General features: G+C 35.7%; 1 protein-coding gene and 1 long non-coding RNA gene across 10 annotated transcripts in view; one reads left to right on the top strand and one right to left on the bottom strand.

Annotated features, from left to right (window-relative positions):
- LOC135112632 (uncharacterized) overlaps positions 1-4,550 on the bottom strand; it is a 93,436-nt gene that overhangs the window by 2,174 nt on the left and 86,712 nt on the right. For 6 of the 9 annotated variants that reach the window (XM_064027212.1, XM_064027209.1, XM_064027202.1 and 3 more), the window contains one exon: positions 3,668-4,550. This exon is cut by the window's right edge and continues 367 nt beyond it. The gene's annotated coding sequence lies outside the window, so the exon portion shown is untranslated. Of the gene's footprint in view, positions 1-161; positions 562-733; positions 1,127-3,667 lie in introns of those variants that run through there. The other 3 variants (XM_064027206.1, XM_064027204.1, XM_064027205.1) reach the window with 3 other exon arrangements.
- LOC135112633 (uncharacterized) lies at positions 1,126-4,024 on the top strand. The gene is made up of 4 exons (XR_010274517.1): positions 1,126-1,493; positions 1,966-2,029; positions 3,574-3,627; positions 3,812-4,024. It is a non-coding gene; the product is annotated as an uncharacterized LOC135112633 (long non-coding RNA).

A 4,550-nucleotide genomic window follows, 5' to 3' on the forward strand; every position in this document is an offset into this window, starting at 1 on the left:
CCCATATGCATTTTATATCCCAATTTACTAAATGAATAACATTCTATGTGCTACTTTCTTTTCAGGTTAAGAAAGACAAATATGGTTTGAAATAAGATAAAACCAAACTAATGGTAGTGAAAAAAATAACACCTTTGGGTAAGATATTTATGCCATAAAGTAGATATACTTGAGTTTAAGCCATTTCTTTAACCATGTAGTCCCTAGATCTGTGCATAGCGTGTTACCCAGCCTGACTTGTCCTGTTGTATTATTGTGCCTTGAGCTTTCTGGCAGACATACATAGTATTGCCTCCCATAAACCATTCACTGTTAAATGCAATGAAAAAAGTAACAGTAATATATCTATTTTAATCCTCCAGTTATTGTTAGATGTATTTTTGGTCTCTTTTAATGTATATTTAGGATGGTATCTTTGTATCTCAAGATCCTCTCACTGTTAAACCTGCAACAGGGGAGCCTTGCAGCCACCAACAAATGGCTGAGATGTTTGAGGTGTGCTGTGGAAGTCTGAGTTGTGAGCTATGTATGTGGATGGATATTTTACCTTCATGGCATTGCCTTGAAAAGAAAAAAGAAAAAAAAAAAAAAAAATATATATATATATATATATATATATATATATATATATATATATATATATATATATATATATATATATATATATATATATATATATATATATATATATATATATATATGTGTGTGTATATATATATTAAAGGAAAATAAGAATATTAATGATTATAATTGTGATAGCATTTAAGCAATATAATAATAATGATAATAATGACGTTAACAATAGCTAATAATAATAACTAAAATAATAATGAAGCAATAAATAAGATTGTTAGAATGTTAGTGTGTGTGTGTGTTCTTATCTTATTACATAGAATGTTAGTGTATGTGTGTTGCGTGTGTCTGAGTGCGTGTTCTTATCTAATTGCATTTTTAACATTTTATTAACAATTTTGCCACTTATTCACCTAACAAGAGTCTGTGTGTTGTAAGTATTTACCTCGTAGTAGCATAAGGGGATTCCTTGGCATGCAACCCTGACTCGGGTTCATCTCGTCGTCTCTCTGTCTCTCCATCTCTCTTCATCCTTCACGGTTTCCTCTACAGTCTACAGGTTCGTTTAAGAGGAATAAATGTTAAAATTGTTAATAAAAAGACGTGATACATGGGACACATCCCGAAATGTTTCAGCGTCTCGTCTCGACTATTTGAGACAGGATGGGTATTGGGGTCTTCAGGGTTGTTTTCATGATTCTAGCGATAGTTCAAAAATAATTCTGCCTTGTCAATTTAAGGTACACAAATGAAAATCCGACTAGTCACTTCTGTAACCTTTGAAAATGGCCCTTGCGAGAGAACGATGTGTTTCAAAATTAAGTGCTATGAAACTGAAGCATTGGAGCGTGCGTCAGACGATGTTATTTAGGATCCTGTGGGAGTTGGGTTGTAGCATTCTCCCTCTGCTGCTCGTGCAGGTAAGGCGTGTGTCTCTGTCTTGTTCATATTACTAGGTTCTGTGTTCATTGTTGAATTATTTGATTGCGAGGAAGATGCTCGAGTTTTTTTTTTTTTTTTTTTATTGAACACTATCAACGAGTGTTTAGATTTGAGAGGTGCACATCCTCGAACAAACGTATAGTGTCATCGTAAGCCCGAGTTATATGATATAGATGGTTTGCAGTAGTATATAGTGAGAACTTAAGTTTCGTAGTATGAGTACACTGATTTTGCCGTCAAGCGATATAAACATTGATAATGATTAAGTGTCTAAATTAATAGTTATCTCGTTAACAGCAAATTTGTCGTTAGTTCATTCGATAGTTGTTTACTTGTCCTCGGTACCAGCTAGATTGTTTTTCATAAATTTATCTTGGATAATAGTAACTTTAGCGTTTTTTACTCCGGTTATTTTATTATATTTGACGTAAGATACTAATTCGTTTACAGTTTGACTTGTCGGAGACAAGACCAGATGCAAGAAAGGCAGCAAAGAAAGCACGGATTTAAGCAGGTAAGTGGAATAAGAATGCAATAGGTGCGAGTTTTGGAGTTTTAAGCTTTGTTGTGCTGTGAACGAATATGTTTTGAGTGAAATATTCTTAAATCATTTGTGTCGTTACCATTGTAATGCCATTCCTGATCTCCCTCGTGGAAATAACTTTGACAGAAGAACCCGAATGCTTAAATGAGTAGTGGTTGTTTTTAGTAAAGTAGGTCGTCTTCCAGCATGACCTTTGCCACTCCTGTCTCCTTGCCGCATTGAAAGGATTATACCGTGGTGCCTACTAACCATAAAGTGTGTAGTACTAGTTTCAGGTGGGTCTGCCAGCATGGCGTTCGACGCAAACGATGTGCCACCAAAGTTTGTCCAACATAATCATGGAATCCCCACTTCAGCTAGATCGTTAAGTGATTCGAACACTAACATCACCATTTGAAAACTAAGTAGAATCCAAGGGATTTGGAGTGAGTCGAGACCCCGAACTTCAAAGAATGCAACTCCAGACTAGATTTCACCCCATATTAGACATCATGTAAGCATAGTGTGTTCTGCTATAGAATATCATTGTCAGAGTCGTCCAATTCATACATTACCAGTCATACATTACCAGAGAAGAAATTATAGTACCTTGTTTAATCTTGGTTCATTCGATAGCTGTTACAGTATTAAACGTGAGTATTACGGTACCTGATTACATTTTAAGTGGCGTGAAGTCGTTCGCTAAGTCGTGCGCTTTAACTTGAACACGGTTTGTTCGAGCAGAAGCCATAACATTTGATTGGGAATTTTAAGGTAAAAATTATACTTGTATGATTGTGCATTGTTAATAAGGTTGAGGGAAAGCTGTATGTTACTCGTAACTCTCAAAACTAGTACTGTAAACCCTAGCACTGAAGGGGAACCATCAATCGGACAGCTATCGTCATGCTCCTTACCTCAGTTTTGTTCATTAGTTTGATTTTTACCCCCTCGATTATTCTAAATTTCATGTATTATGTTAATCGCTTAAGTTTCACGATAGTCGCCTAAGTTACCTTTCTCCCTTCTCTCTTGGAGCTTCATATTTTGCAACTAGGAACAAAGGTGGTGTTGGTTCGGGAGTACAGGTGCCGGATACAACAGTGTCTGGCATTGTAATTAGTACAGGTCACTTGTTATTGAGGTGAGTAATTATCTTGTGGTGTTTTGGTGTTGTAATCATGGTTCATCAGGTTATATCAGGAATCTCAAAACTTACACTAATATTTTGACAGGCACGACCGATAGACATGTAGTATATGATGTTATAGTGGCTTCTTTCACGACCTTAGCTTTCTTGTATTAAAAACAATAAAAAATCTCATTTTTTTATTTTGTTAGGCTTAATTTACTTTCGAAATGCATTTTTAAAGGACTCTAACAGACTCTAACATCCGGATGTTAAAGTTTATCCATGTACAATATTTGAAATCGTTAGAACGGGTGAGGAAAAACGAACAATTTGTTTATGCATTTAATTACATTACATAATCATTACATCAAATGCAAAAAAGTAACTTGTGCATTAATTGCAGGTCAATAACCGTCTAACGACGTGGGAGAGAGGAGACCGAAAGATCTACCGGAGTGTATGTTCTCTTATCAATTTTGATTTTTTTTATTATAATATTTCCCTTGTGTACATGCATTATTATTTGTGCTATATTTATAAATATAGCACAAAATGCTAGTGTTTTGATAGATTTTAAAATTTCATTTGGATGTCGATATTTCATAGCATTTTTTATTTTTTTTATGAATTATTGTTCACAGGAGCGACATGGTGATGGTGTAGAGTGACGTGGTCGGTGACGGCTGGCAGCGCCGTCATGCTGCAATACTACATCCAGTTGCCTGCTTCAAGTATTAGAAATATTAAATGAACGGTGTGTGTTAGACTCGTGAGCTGATAGTGTAGTCGGTTTATGAGCAGCAGCGTTTTAAGTCCCAGACTCCCTAATTATTGTTTGTTTTTATTTTATTTTTTTAATAAAAGAAAATCTGAAAAAGCTTCGTGTTATTCTCCGGAGACTCTTCCAAGTATTTTGAGTGAGAGAATGAACCAGTTTTGTTGGAGTGCACAAAAAACCACTAAAGACCACAAAAACACTATTATTATAATAAATGAGACCACAAAAACACATGCATAGTTATATAATGAGAAAAACATATAGGCAGTTACGAATGGAGTACACGTGTCGTGGACCGAGATCTTGCATGGATTTGGTATTTAATGCCAATTAAAATTGCATGGATGGATTTGGTATTTAATGCCAATGAAATACCAATGAAATACCAAAGACTATACTGGCAAATTTTCAGAATCATCCTGTGACTGTGACAGTTCCTGCATTACACTTTTCCGACTCTCCTGGACTTTCGTCAGCGTCCGATTTCGTCAGCCTCTCTGTCCATCTCTGGTCAGACCCTCTGGAATCTCAGCCAGGCTATGTATGTCCCTTGCGATATATCGCGTTCTCTGTCTTATCTTCTACATGCCCAAGCGGTTTGT

This window comes from Scylla paramamosain, chromosome 24, assembly GCF_035594125.1.
Source record: "Scylla paramamosain isolate STU-SP2022 chromosome 24, ASM3559412v1, whole genome shotgun sequence".
NCBI lineage: Eukaryota > Metazoa > Arthropoda > Malacostraca > Decapoda > Portunidae > Scylla > Scylla paramamosain.